Below are 16,135 nucleotides of genomic sequence, written 5' to 3'. Positions count from 1 at the left end.
ACCGAGATTCGGCCAGGCAGGGGTCCCCCTGGTACTCTATGGGGAGAGCGGTATGGAGCCGAGCTGGCGTCGAGTGTCCTCCAGCTAACTCCCGTATCACCCCGCGTGGGGGGGAGGAAGGGAGGGAGCTCAGATCGGTTGCCTGGGACCACGTGAACGAGCGTAACTTCCCCCTGGAGGGGGGAAGTAAGCATGGGGGATCGACGCTGGGTGGCTCATAGCGGTCGCCTGGAACCTTCTCGGCCGTGGGATGAGCCACGCGGTGAGAAAGGCCATGCGATCGGAGGTGGCCTAGGCCAGCCAGAACCGTCTCAAAAAGCATGAATACCAATAACATCCTAACAAAACACGGGGGAGAAGGAAGAAATATGATGGAGAAGAGAAAGAAGAGTCCTGGAGAAGCTGGATCGGACCAACCGAGAAGGAAGGGCGATCTTAGCGACTCATAGCAGCTGGCCTATGCTAATACGTAGAAAAGTAGGGCGGTGACCAGGGTAGCTCAGGACATGAGAGAAAGGACCAGAGTCCTTTAGGGAGCCTATCATAGAGATCTAACAACTAAAAGAACATGCATGCATGAACTCTGAGCTGAAGGAAACGGCATAGGCTACGAGCTTAGAGTGAACTCGTAAACCAACCCTGTGTGATATATTACATAAATTGCATAAATGGCATGTCAATAATGCATCATCAATAGAATAATAATGTACTGCTAAATAATTCGAGCACAAACGGTATAGAAGACCGAGTGTAGCACGAAACAATATCTTAAATGTTATAAAACATTAATAGCAGTACTCAACTTGGATGCAGATGAATCTTGATGTTGCATGATGAAGATTAAGAAATTCCAGAACGAACACAACACAGAGCAGAAAAATACGTGCGGTGTGGATTGTGCTAACGAAAGGAATGACGTCAGAGGTGCTAGCCATAACGGTAGCGAGGAGTGGGCCTTAGGTCGGCTCCTCTCTAGTAGAGGGATTTTGAAGGAGGATGAATCTAAATGGCAAAGGACCTCTGGTAGTGGTTTCACTCGCCCCAGAAACCATACCGACACCTTTAAATAAAGTGAGCGAGCCAGAATATTCTGGCATTTCCATATTAGCTTTTTCCTCTGGTATGTTAGCAATAATTTACCTTAGAAATGTGTGCTAAAGGGACATTTCACTGGGCGACACGGGCTGAGCCCAGAAAATAAGTTTTTCAGCTACGTGTTGTAGTTGCCAGTTATTGAATTTCGAACGAAATCCTCTGAAATTTGTCGCTTCACTTCTGGATTTTACTGTACCAGATTACCAACTTATGGCTTATGTAACAATTCATAGCTCTATCATAACGTTAACAACCACTTACCAAATAACTGACATAAACAAAATTGAGTACGAAGTAAACAAATACATCTGGAAACAGTTGTTTTGTGATTTAGATTGATGTTATTTTAACAAAGTACTATGTTAGTTTACCTTTGCATACCCATCTTACACTTATAAACAAAAAATAAAAATACTAATTCCAGTAATAATTTGGTTCTTTTAGCAACTAAATACTTATTCTCCTCACTCTTTTGTCAGTACAATCAGCTGGTTCTGAGAATGTAAACATTAGCCTAGCCTACGTAAATGCACATGGCACATGATCAGTTTTTGTTATGCATATGATGATATAGCATGATATTAATACTAATGCATAAATGGATTCAGGAAGTAAATAAAATAGTATCAGTTTCATTACCTTTACCTTAAATACAGCTTTAACAGCCTGACTTTTGTAAACGGATACTGTGAGTGTAACACCTACCTACGTCAATAGTTCACACATACACATATCTGATGTATGGTAATATAATATGGTAACAACTGATAAAGTTGCTGTATAAAAATACATAAATGCTTACAAAACCATGGTAGGCTGTGGATAAAAGGTAGGTTACCTACCTACCTACCTACTAAACTGTGTCATTTACAAGAGAGAAAAAGAAGGGGTTGAATTAATTTTTCTAAAAGTGTATTTATGCAGTACGTATAGTATTTCTTTATGAATATGGGTGGAAAACGGTACTGTAGACAATTGCCTTTTGCATAAAGTTTTCAGTTTAAACTGAGATAGTTATTGTTTATTTGTATATTGAGTGTTTACAGTTATGTGGTATTTACATGGCTAACCCTCAATTAACGGGCATGATCATATGAAGATCTATAACATATGAGTATGTTTCAATATTATGTCCCATACGATTTGAATGAATTTAACGGGAAAGATGTTCATATCACTTCAACTGTCGTTAAATTACTTATGGCAGCTGTGGTAGCTCAGCACAGGATAGAGGGGGAAAAGTGTGCCTTGAGACTTGATGGGGGAATGTATTGCCCCTCTATATCTCATGATGTAGTTTTATTTATTTGCTCATAAATTTACCCTGGGATTGCGGTTGGTTTTGGCTCTTATCTTCTATGATAGTATGTCACCTATAATTGTAATTTTGCAAAGAAAACTGCAAAAATTATTAGAAAAAACATGTATACCTCACAAAAAGTCACTGCATCTCCCCATCTTGGTAAATATTGTAAATATTTTGCAACCAATATACTCAGAATTTGTTACTGATTTTAGTTCATATCTGTTATGATAATATTAAGTGAGTCTTAATTATAATTTTAAAAAATAAAATAAAACAAATTATTACAAAAAACATGTATAACTTGGTAAAATTAGCATATTTCTACGAGTGTCTTGGAAAAGAGGCCCAGCACAGGGTTGTAAATATTCACTTTAAACTTCCTGTGGAAGGTACAGAAAATTTTTCAGAATTTTTTTTCTTACACCACACCATGTGCATTTGCATAGCTTCCTCTTTCCATTGCATTTTTTTCTTAAACTAGCCAACCTTAGTACTTGCCTAGTCTGGGGGTGTGCTTAATATATAATGAACCTATCTTTTAAGGGTTAAGTGAAGAAGGGTATGGAGTTGCCCTTGAAAACATAAAGATTTTTTTATTCACCCTTATCTGGATTTCACCATTATCCGACAAGGCTGTGGCTCTACTATCATCTGGATAACTGAGGGGTTATTATACACCAAGTAATAAAAAAAACTAAATATTAGTTAATCTTGCTAAAAATAAGTACACAGGATTTAGGTACTTTTAACTATGGTAATTATAAAACATCTACACAGCAATATCTAAGAAAAGAGAGACTTCAGGTACAGTGCATATAGTATACAAATGCTTTAATGTAGTTTTTTTTTTTGCAGCAATCTACCACTTGAACTTCAAAACAAAACTTAGGGGCATTGCAAAATTGAAAAATCTATTGTAATGCACACTTTCCACTCTACGTACCTGTCATTATTATTTCCACGAGCAGAACTGTAGTTAACTAATCTGTGGTCTGGAGAAATACCCGAACCTCGTGCAACTTGGGGCATACTACCTCCTGGAATAACATTTGCAGGTGATCCTTGAGAATACCAGTCACCTAAAAATAATTAAAAAGTTACAATTTTGTAAAACCAAGAAAAGAAAAATACTAAGCTTATTCTTTGGTCTATCACAGAAACAGTAAATTTTCTTTGTTTTTATTATGGCTTTGAAATTTGGTTAGTTGGTTGGGAAGGGAAAAAATCAACTGAATTAAGGGCAAGTATGTACAAATATTTAGCTGAAAGAATGTTGATACCTTCCAGTTAAGGGGAGTTCTTTGTCTCAGCTACCAAAAGCTTTGGGATGTCAACTTATACCTTGTTATGAATTTAAATCTAGTCTCTACCTGGATTACTTCTAGATCTAGTTTCCATTAACTCCAGAATAATTCCCACATGTGCATGGGGTAACAGGGCAATCTTTCCAGTTACAGTAGTACTCTATTATCAATATATGTACAGAATATTGCAAATAAATAATATTCCCCGAGTGCTTTCTATCTTTTGTTTGGATAATTTTCCCAATATCTTCTTTACATTACAATTACTGTAGTTTAAACAATTGATTTAATATTGCCAACTATGTGACATAACTTAGCACACCAATACTGAAATTATCTTAAGACACTACTAAAATAATATGCAACAAGGTAAATGGGCATAAAAACCCTCCAACTTAAAACCACAAATACTATTCATAAATGCACATAAACATTTATACTATGGATCTCCACAGATATACATATGTACCAATTATTCAATTACATCCTGCTGCACCACACAGAATAAAGAAAGCCTTGATGAATGGTTCCCACAAATGCACTCTATCAAAGGGTCATTCTTCAGGCAACTTTATGAAGTCTCTTGAGAATACATTTATTTGACTAAAAAGCACTGCTGCCACACTGTTAGAACGCACTTTTATATTCTAGAGAAGCACAGTAGAGCTGTATATCATATTATGTATAAGACCAAGAAAAATGGATCTACTCATAAAATAAACTGTAAGAGGAGCAGGAAAAGAATATTACCAGTCATGTGCATTGGCTTATGAGAATTTTGAACCAGATCATTAGTGCCAAGTGACCAACTCGAGACTATGGAATTATCTAAGACACTGGGGTGGTATATAATTGAAAGAGGGAATATTGTGTATAATAAGGAGGGAGAGTGCAAATAATATTTAAAAGCTTTTAAAAACTATTCATTGTTTTCCAGATTCCAGAGAGAAGAATTACTCTTTGCTTCACATTCATCACGACAATGGGAATACCTAAGCTTATAAAAAACTTCAGAAATTTTGGGAAAACTACTAATGGCAAATAGTTAGATGGGTAAAGAGAAAGGGATTTTGACGGAGGAAAAATCTATTTCTGGGCAATGACCTGTGTCGCGCAGTGAAATGTTCCTTTGATACTCATTTCTAAGGTATAAATATTGCTATATATACCAGAGAAAAAAAGAGAAACGATAGTGCCAGAATATTCTGGCTCGCTCACCTTTTAATTAAAGGTGTCGGTATAGTAAAAAGAGCGAGTGGAAACCACTACCGGAGGTCCCTTGCCATTTAGTCTCTTCCTCCTTCAAAATCCCTCGTCTACAGAGGAGCCGAACTAAGGCCTCGCTACCCGCTACTACTACGGTCAGCGTCTTTGTTTTCATTCCTGAAGATAGCACCCAAGCTTGGGCCAAACAGGGTGTGGAATGAAAGAAAGAAGGGGTGGGATTTCACTGGGCAACACAGGTCACTGCCCAGAAATAGATTTTTCCTTCGTCAAAATCCCTTTTCTGGGCTCAGCCTGTGTCACTCCATGAAATAGTGCCTGAGAATTGGCCCCTTCAAGCTTGGAAGGGTCAGTGCAGATAGAAAATAATACTAGGTAAATTAAAACACAAGTAGGGTTAATTGCTATAATATAAAGCTTAATCCTACAACAAAATGATAAATATACAAATCAACATTGAGTTTTAATGAACCTTAAAGTAACTTATCTACACTAGGACACAAAACTTAATTTTAATAGATATGATAATTAACCACTAAATTGACAAGGGAACTAAGCCCAAACATAAAAGTGATAAAAACCAGTACATACAAAATTACATCCAAGATAAAGTAAATACAGTGACGACCGAGCTAAGCAAGGGTGCTAGTGAGGCAGGTAGAAGTGAAAGAGCTACAAGAGAAATATAGGCTAAGTAATTACTTGCTATGCCAGCTGCCACTGCAGAGAATTTAAGGGCCTCTAAAGACTTCAAATAGTGGCGTTTAAATACTGTCGGGGATTTCCAGCCTGTGTATTTCTTGAGATCGTCAAAGTTCATATCTTGAAAGTAATTGATGGAGGTGGCAACTGCCCTAACATCATGTGCCCGTGGGAAAGATTCTGGGTTAGCTTGTTTTATGAAGTACAAAATTTGTTGCCTAATTCCTTTTAAGGAAATAGTACCACCTTTTTCCCTAATGAACAAGGGACCTGAGGATATCAGGGTAGTTCTGCTTAAGTTTGCTTTTAGGGAATTAACTGGACATAATGACTGGTCCTGTGGAAGTGGTATAATTTTCCATGGGGCCCACCTTTCTTGTGGGTCTTCATTTTTGGCTAAAAATTGACAATTTGGAGAAAGTAACAGTTCTCGTGAGGGAAGGAATTCAATGTGACCTGGTTCCCTAGAAAGAGCCGACAGTTCTGAAATCCTAGCTCCTGAGGCCAGGCTTATTAAGAATAATGTTTTCCTCAAAAGAGCTATATACTCACATGAGTCATTATCAATTTCAGAGGCCAATTTAAGGACATCACTTAAAAACCATGAGACTGACCTGGGTCTCTCAGACGGCCTAAGCCTAGCGCAACCCTTTGGAATAGATGAAAAGTATGAATCTGTTAGATCTAACCTGAAACCAAACTGGAAGATCTTTTTAAGTGCAGATTTGGTAGTAGTAATTGTGCTTGCTGCTAGACCTTTCTCGAACAATGTCCTGAAGAAAGTTATGGCTAAATTCGTGGTCATGGTTTGTGCATTTGAGCTCTTTAGAAACAAGGCCAGTTTCTTAACAGCTGAGTCATACTGACGTAGTGTCGATTCCCTTTTGTCGGATTCTAAGAATCTGATGTTTTGGGGATCGATGTTGGCATCCCTCTGTGCCGCAAACTTCATGAAGTCCATAAAGTTAGGGCTTTCTGAATTCTTGAGGAAGCGGACACAGTCTGCGTTTGTACTAACTGAGACAGTTTGGGATTGGGAATCTGTTGAGGCCGAAGTCCCAACTCCAGGAGTAGGGAAAACCAATTGCTTTTGGGCCAGTTGGGAGCTACTAACGCGATGTGGCCCTTGAACATCCTGAGTTTTTTCATTACTTTCAAGAGAAGATTTACTGGAGGAAACAGATAAATCCTCTTCCACACATTCCAATCTATAGCCATAGCGTCCGTGGCGTAAGCCAGAGGGTCCAGGTTGGGGGCCACATAACAAGGGAGTTTGTGATTCGACTCCGTCGCAAAGAGGTCCACCTGGAGCCCCGGAACCTTTTGACAGATCCATTTGAATGACTCCTTGTCTAAGGTCCATTCCGATTCCAGCGGGGCGGAGCGTGATAGGGCATCCGCTACCACATTCCTTATGCCCGCTAGGTGAGTGGCTGACAGGTGCCATTTGTTCCTGTCTGCCAAGGCAAATATGGCTATCATGACATGATTCAGGTGACTTGACTTGGATCCGCCCCTGTTTATGCAGTGGACTACCACTGCACTGTCTAGTACTACTAGTTTGACGCGTGTGGCGCTGACAATGCTATCGAAAGGAATGTAAACAAAGACGCTGACCGTAGTAGTAGCGGGTAGCGGGCCTTAGTTTGGCTCCTCTGTAGACGAGGGATTTTAAAGGAGGAAGAGACTAAATGGCAAGGGACCTCTGGTAGTGGTTTCCACTCGCTCTTTTTACTATACCGACACCTTTAATTAAAAGGTGAGCGAGCTAGAATATTCTGGCACTATTGTTTCTCTTTTTTTCTCTGGTATATATAGCAATATTTATACCTTAGAAATGAGTACCAAAGGAACATTTCACGGAGCGACACAGGCTGAGCCCAGAAATATGCTGCAGTATGTCTTTATCCCAAAATTCCAAATCAACTTTAGTTATGGAATCTACTAATCAATTTTTAAAATAGAGCCTTCTTTACTAGATTACAGTGGGTCCCCCGTATTCGCGTTCTCCGGATTCGCGGATTTCTCTCTGGACCATTCTACCCATTTATTTGCGGGGGGTTCACCCATTCGCGGGATTTTCCGACAAAAATAATCACTTATTAGTGTATTTTGATGTTTATTTTCATGACTAAATACATTTTTATGATACAAAAATGATTTACAACTACTATCCGACTTACAACCTGCTCGACATACGACCACTCGTACTTACAACCTCTTACTTCAGACAGTTGACCATTGAGTTACTTGGCACTGCACCATTTCATGAGAACTCTCATCACTCAGGCATGAGAACTCTCATCACTCAGGCATGAGAACTCTCATCACTCAGGCAGCATCAGTTTGAGTTACCCTGCCCTATCTGCAGCATCATTTGGTATTAACTGTACTGTAGACTGAATTGCAAACCAATTTACGTAAGAATCGACTTCTGACATGCATGCAAGAACCTAACCCCATTGTAACTCAATGCCTGATTGTACGTAATATATACTATTACATAAATGATTAAAATGTATTAGTAGAAGTACATTATGGACTAAGTAGGCACTTTTATATAGCAAAGGTTTGATAGTATACCCTACCCAGTATGTTGGCCACTTTCTAAGGTTCGACTTACATCCATTCTGACTTACAACCAGTGGGTCGGAGCCAAACTTGGTTGTAAGTAGGATGGTACCTATATACTAATTTTCAAATATTAATTTTGATTAATACTGTATTAGTAAGTTTAATAAGTTTAAATGATATCACATAATAAAAATAATAATTCTTTCTCTCTCTCTCTCTCTCTCTCTCTCTCTCTCTCTCTTCTCTCTCTCTCTCTCTCTATACTACAAAGATGTATGTTTTTTTATTATAAATAAATGATTTACTATTTTCAAATATTAATATTAATGTATACAGCAATAATATCAATTCATTAAAGAAAATTCCATAGTGAATTAGTATGATTTTAGGTTATAAATTTTAAAAATTATGGAAGAATTAAGGAAATCCCTGTTCTCTCTCTCTAAATCCCTGTGTTCTCTCTCTAACTCCAGGTACTAAAACTGTCAGATATATCAAGTTATGTGACAGGAGGGGGAGGAGCTGTTATGTTTGTTGCCACCAAGTGCTCATGTAATTCTCTCTCTCTCTCTCTCTCTCTCTCTCTCTCGTCTCTCTCTCTCTCTCTCTCTCTCTCTCTCTCTCTCTCTCTCTCTCATTTACGAGACTCAAGATTTTTTATAGTACTTGTACTATATGTTTTTAATACTTTCAAACTAATAACTAATAATAATAATAATAATAATAATAAAATAATAATAATAATAATAATAATAATAATAATAATAATAACTAATTACAAAATTCATATTATATGTGATAGTATTTTAAAGAAATACAATACTAATCTATCCATGTCACTTTTAATTAAGGTTAACTCTCTCTCACTCCCTTTTGCCACACAAGATGTGTCATAGTGGTAAGTCCCTCCCTCTCTATCGCTGGAAGCCTCGCATCGGGCGGTAGTGGGGGTGGTTCAGGACGGTGCGGATGGGACTGTTGGTACGGCGCACCCTTTATAGGGGATTTTGACAAGGAATACTCTAAATGCCAGGAGACCTGTGAATTGTGGCTTTCACACACCCTGAACTTTATACACGATGTCCTTGAAGGGGTGCTCGCGCGGAGGGGTTGTAACCTCTGCATACCAATCTAAGCTAAACTCTGGTATATTTAGAAAGTATTTATATCAGAGAAGAGGCTAGAAGGACCTTTTCACCGGGCGACACAGGTCTCTCCCCAGAAATAGATTTTTCCTTTGTCAAAATCCCTTAAGTATTTTCTGAGAGAACAGAGAGATAAACACACTCTCTCTCTCTCTCTCTCTCTCTCTCTCTCTCTCTCTCTCTCTCTCTCTCTCTCTCTCTCTTTTCACCTAGATGAAAGAACTCTTATGGTACTAGTATGTAAAATGTTATTGGTAATTTCAGTTATTTAATAATAATAATAATAATAATAATAATAATAATAATAATAATAATAATAATAAAATAATAATAATAATGCTGTAATTACAAAATTTAGTATTTTAAAGAGATGAAAATGACCTTTCCATTCCACTTGTAAGGATAAACTCCTCTTTCTTACTGAGATGAGAGAATTTTCATGGAGATGCATGTGTTTCTTATATTTCAAATAATAATAATAATAATAATAGAAGTAGTAATAATACGATAACTAACTGCAAATGAAAATTCTTCCCTTCGTCTTTTTCTGTATCAATTTCCTTACCTTCTCATAACTCCAGTGATGCTCGGAGCTGGGAAAGTAATAATGCCATACAATGGTCAACGAATTTAATGGTTTTTATGCAATCTCTCTCTCTCTTCCTCTCTCTCTCCCTCTCTCTCTCTCTCTCTCTCTCTCTCTCCTCTTATTGCACATAGATCACTTTTATGGAACATGTATTAATAAGTTATTATTAATATTTTCCAATAATAATACTATAATATGTATTTCTGGGCTCAGCTCGTGTCGCTTGCGCGAAATATCCTTTAATCTATTATTTCTAGGGGGGTAAATGTACTAACACATACCAGAGAATCAAATAAAATAAAAGAAAAAGGTCAGTATGGACTGACTCGCTCACCCCCTCTAGGGGGGGAGGGGGTGTCGTATGAACACTAGGCGAGTGAGACCACTACCACGAGCCAAATGATGCCAATAGAAATCTCCCACTACAAACCCTCCAAGAGGGGAGCCGTCCCACAGAGGGAGCAGCTCGTACTACTACTACACCATCCCATGCTTGCGACTGCTGCGCCTCTAGTGGTCATCCTTTTCAGTTAGCTCGCAACGAGTCTCACGTGTTATTTTTCTCTCTGTGTATTTTGTGTCCCTTTCTTCGGATTTTCGATTATGGAGCGTGCAGCTATTGCAGCAGCTAAGTTAAGTACTCAGTATTTACGGGTTAGCGAGTTTTTTTCCGTCCCCGAGACGGTATTTGCCGTTTTTTAGGTATAGATACGTTCTCGGGCTGGAAGCATGGCAGCATGGTCCTGCCGCATGTTGGGTTCGTTCTTGGTCTCCCACTACCTAGAACATCCCTTATTATTTTACGCTCTATTTTGATTATCCGCGTTATTACGTCTACTCAAAGTGGTTATACATGTATGTATTTCACCTTATGTAGACTTTTTCTATCCAGACCCTAGTCCAGTTCTTAGTATCGGCCCCTGACTAGCTTTGAGTGGTAGACTTGCCTTCGGGCTAGTCGCACACTCCTGGATTTTTTCTCCTGCTATTTTACCTTCTTTCTTTCATTTTTATTATATATATATTTATATGTTTTTTCACTGTGAGGTTAGTTAGCGTCTGGCTTAGCCTAGGTCCCGGTCTCGTAGAGCCTAGTCTACCGTTGATCAGTTCGGTCGCTTCCACATAGCTTCTCTCTGATCAGTGGTTTAGGCCTATGGGCCTATATGCTACCGCTTTTCAGTTCAGGTTGCTTCCAGATAGCTTCTCTCTGATCAGTTGGTTGGCCTAGCTTGTTACCGTATCTTAGTTTCTACCACGCCTCGTGGTCACTACGTGATCACGAGTCAGCCAGACGCCTGCCAGTCCCCTCCCCCCTCTCCCGCTCTCCCATAGAGTCGGGCGGGGGTGGGTCGGTCTGTCCTTGCTCGCCCCGCATGCCCGAGCCTGGCTCCCCCTCTCCCCTCCACCGGAGGACCTGGGAGTCCGACAGTCCCTGACTGGTTCCGACCTCTCCGCTTCTCGCTCGGCCGGGTGGTACGTTGTGGGGGGCCCTGGCCTTCCCCCCTCCGTTACTTCCTTGCCGCTCCGGGCTAGCTCGAGTCTGTATGTCATCTCGCCCTTAACCTCCTTACTAGAGCTCCTCCCTATCGGAGCCCTGGTATCCAGCGGAAGGGTATAGTCCACCGTAGTTGGACCGGAGCATACAGTAGGTCTTTACTAAACCGTACCGTTTTGCTGAGTTACTACACTCCGCTTCACTGTACCTAGTCCGGTTCATTGCATGACATTGCATGTAGGTTTAAGTATCTTTAAGTTTATCTTAAGTTTCTTAAACCATCCCTACCCCTCCCTTTCATTTTACCGGATCTCTCCGGGATTATAGCCTATTCAGGCAATGCAGGGAAGGGGTTATGCCCAAATTTTTTCCGAGCTCCGGCATGTAACGGAGTTCTTTGTCCTTAGTCTGTAAGTGTTCCCCCTTTAAGATACTCATGTGTCTTCCCACTTACAGGCCACCAACTGTGAGCATCCAGGGATGTTTCCGCTACACTTCAGGACCCCTGTGGACACGAAGTTTGCCGGTCCCATGCTCCATGCGCGACTCCGCACGGGGACATCCAGGTCTGGTACCATGAGACGTGTACCATATGTTACGATCTGGTGAGGCCAGCTTTTGGAAGGCGTAAGTATTCCATCTCCGCATGCTGCTCCGCTTCTTTTAGTACTTAAGTTTACGTTATTTACTTTAACTTAAGGCATCTAGTTTAAGTTATATTCTAAGTTTAGTTTTAAGTGATTCTTAAATCTAAAATATACCCTCTCTTACAGGCTCCGGCAGTAAGAGATACGGCATTGGCTACCCTGCGGGCCTGGGTCGGAGGTTTTGGCACGAACGCCGCCAAGGGTCAGCCCTACATACTGGAGAAGCGATTTAGCTCTGTTAATCTTCCCGGAGGCAAGGCGATGGGTCGTCGACACCGGTAGAGGCGGACTATTGCCTTTATCCAACACCAACTGGCGGCCCTTCCTTAACAGAACAATACCAGGATATCTCCACGGATGTCGCAACCCTGGATATAAATGTTGAACCTATGGTAGGTTATAGACGACCTGTTGGCCGAGGTAAGTAATGCAGCGTACCCAAGGGTCTCCCTTGGGAGTGACTGTTTTTCTTCTACCCCTGCAACCTCTCCATCCTTCCAAGGCTTTACGGGTGATGAGTTATATTACTCCTCCAGAGGCTTCGGTTAGACCTAAGATCAAGTCCAAACATATGACCTTGACTAAGACGTCATCGTCTTCGAAGAAGACGTCCTCGTCTTCTTCCTCGCGCAAGTCTCCGGCTCGTAATCCCGGCCCAGACAGGTCTAAAGGGTCTAGCTCCGGCTCAAAGTCCTCAAAGAGTAAATCTAAGGAGAAATCCCGCACCCCGGCAGTATCACCAGTTTCACTACCTTTGGTGCCTATTCAGAGTCTCCCCTCCACCTCCGCAGCAGCTCCGGCTTTGGACACCAATGCTGGCCTGTTGCAACAGGTGGGCGACCTAGTGGGCTCCCTTAAGACGAGTGGTGGAACATATGATATCCCGCCTGTCGGACAGGATCACTTCTCAGGACACTATTATAGCCGGTCTAAGAGAAGCCCCTCTTGCCTCTCCCTCAACCTCCAATACTAGGGCGGATCTCAGCTTCCCCCGCATGACTCGCTGCCCGCTTTCTCCATGAACAATCCTTGGAGAGTAGCATCATACGCCCCCTTCCAAGATGGTCTCATCTCCATACCGGAGTTTGGAACTCGAAGAATAGAGGACTTCGAGTTCTACCCGGAAGGCCTACAGCCTCCCTTCATAGGCTACGCTAGGCTCACGCCTTCGGCTAGGTTAGTTTAGATGACAGGGTACCAAAGGAGACAGTCCTCTATTCTCGGGACCAGGCCCAACGAGAATGGCTTAGATGTCTAGACGACATGGACTGTTCGAATACCAAGATCCAACCATTCAAAAGTCCCTTTACCATTTTCACGATGGACGAAGGTACCCCGCTCTTTCTTCCCTTACCAAGATAGCGAGGTCGACCATCTCAGCAGCTCAGAAAGGGGAACCCATGCCTCAGCTGAAAGAAGCAGACCCCACTTCTCCGTTGCTCCCGTCAATTGGAGAATTATGGGAGGATTTGCCTAACACTTTTACAGCTGGCAAACTCAAACCTGACTGTGCTATGGAGCAGTTTGGTGAAAAGCTGCCCAGGCTTCCTGATAGTCTTATTCAAACGGAGTTTGACTCGAAAACACGACTAGCCAGGTCAATTAACCTGATGGCTATGTCTGAGGTAGCAACCATGGCTTATGGTTTTCAGAACCAATTTTTAAGCTTATAACCAAAGCCCTGACTCAAACGGTGCAGTCAGACCATGTTCGAGTTTGCCACTGCTAGAAACAAATTGCAGAAAGCATGTATTGCTAGAGGCAACCATTCGGCATGAACCGAAATAGGTGCTTTCTTCTAACATCTGGGGCGCAGATCTCTTTCCCAGAGGCTATGGTAAAGGAAGTACAAGCAGAAGCTACGAGGTTGAACCAAAGCCTTAAGGACCGTGGGGTCTTACGGCTAGGATAAGGCAAGACTTGACACCAAGAGGTAAGGGTCAAAGGAAGCCTAGACGTTTCCAACCTTACCAAAAAAAAAGAAGCAGCCGCGCTTCCCTCACAAGTTCCTACAGTGCCGTTAGTGCAGACAGCTCAGCCCTCCACGTCTAAAGGTCATCACAGCCTATTTATGTGATATCCCCTCAGCCTCAACCCTCCACCTCATACGCCATCTCTCCAGCTTACAATCCAGCCTTCGAGAGTCAAGCTTCTCGAAGTTGACCCGCGAACAAGGGAGGCAGAGGTAAGCGGGGTCCTTTCGTGGGAGAGGATCGGGAGCCCCCTATAATAGGGGAAAGCACTTCAGAGGAGGTAGAGGGGGTTACCAGAACCAATGAGGAACTTCAGGTAGGAGGAGGCTGTTTCACATTTCGCCACCGTGGAACTTCAGCCAGTGGGCTCAGAGCCTAGTGTCAAAAGGGCCTGGGTTGGAGCTGGTTGACGAACCCACCTCCAGCCAGACCTTTCCGTCAACTTCCTTCCAAGGATTGACAGAGTACGCAGAGGACCTCCTTCAGAAAGGAGCTATAGTCAGAGTCAAGAGATTGAAATTTCAGGTCGCTTGTTCAGCGTCCCAGAGAAAGGCTCAAACAAAAGAAGGGTAATCTTAGACTTGTCCCGCTTAAAAACTTAAACTTGCCATCCGCTGCGACAAGTTCAAGATGCTCACGATCTCACAGGTGCGGACCTTACTTCCCCGTGGGGCCGTCACCACCTCTATCGATCTTACAGACGCCTACTATCATATCCTATTGCAAGACACTTCCGTCCGTATCTGGGATTCAGATAGAGACCAGACGTTCTCCTTCAAGGTAGTCCCGTTCGAGGGCTCAACGTGGCACCCAGGGTGTTCACGAAGCTAGCGGAAGTAGTAGTGCAACAGCTCAGAGCTCAAGGGATTATGGTAGTAGCGTATCTCGACGATTGGTTGATCTGGGCCCCATCAGTCGAAGAATGCAACAAGGCCACACTGAAAGTGATCCAATTCCTAGAATATCTAGGATTCAGATAAACAGATCCAAGTCCAGTCCGACTCACCCAGAGTCAAACTTTCAGTGGCTAGGCAATTCATTGGAATCTATCCTCACACACTCTGTCGATTCCGTCCACCAAAAGGAAAGAAATAGCGAAGTCAGTCAAGCAATTTCTAAGTCACAAACTAGCATCAAGGAGAGCTCAGGAAAGAATCCTCGGCTCTCTCCAGTTTGCTTCAGTAACGAACATCTTAATGAAAGCCCAAACTGAAAGATCTAACCAGGATCTGGCGCTCTCGAGCAAATGTCAGGTCCAGGGACAAGCTATCCTCAGTACCTCTGATTCTAAAGAACCGGCTTCGGCTGTGGGCAAAAGTCAAGAATCTGTCAGTGTCAGTCCCTCTTCAGTTCCCTCCACCAGGGATTACCATCCACACAGACGCGTTCCTTAAGCGGCTGGGGAGGTACTCCCAAGTCAGAAAAAAAGTGCAAGGAATTTGGTCAACCCAGTTCAGTCAGTTCCATATAAACGTACTGGAGGCAATGGCAGTCTTCTTGACTCTGAAAAGATTACGCCCACCAAGGTACTCCACATAAAGCTAGTCTTGGACAGCGCAGTGGTAGTACATTGCATAACAGAGGAGGCTCCAAGTCACGTCATCTAAATCACGTCATGATAGCCATCTTCTCCCTGGCAGACAAATTCAGTTGGCATCTTTCCTCCACCCACATAGCTGGAGGTAAGAAACGTCATAGCAGACGCCCTATCCCGATCAGTACCCCTAGAGTCGGAATGGTCTCTAGACGAGAGTTCGTTCCAATGGATCCTTCAAAGAGTCCCAGGGCTACAGGTGGATCTCTTCGCATCACAAGCGAACCACTAACCTACCGTGTTATGTAGCCCCCAACCAACCTGGACCCTCTGGCTTACGCCACGGACGCCCACCTGGCTCTGGACTGGAACAACTGGGAGAAGATTTACGTCTTCCCTCCAGTGAAATCTCCTTATGAAGGTCTTAGACAAACTCAGGACATTCAGGGGTCAAGTGGCTCTAGTAGCCCCAGACTGGCCGAAGAGCCAATTGGTACCCTGATCCTGGAACTGGGTCTTGTCGTCCCCTTCGGATCCCAGTCCC

Source organism: Macrobrachium nipponense, chromosome 7 (assembly GCF_015104395.2).
Source record: "Macrobrachium nipponense isolate FS-2020 chromosome 7, ASM1510439v2, whole genome shotgun sequence".
In the NCBI taxonomy this organism is placed as follows: Eukaryota; Metazoa; Arthropoda; class Malacostraca; order Decapoda; family Palaemonidae; genus Macrobrachium; species Macrobrachium nipponense.
The sequence above is the reverse complement of the archived record's forward strand: the minus strand, read 5'-3'. Positions refer to the sequence as shown.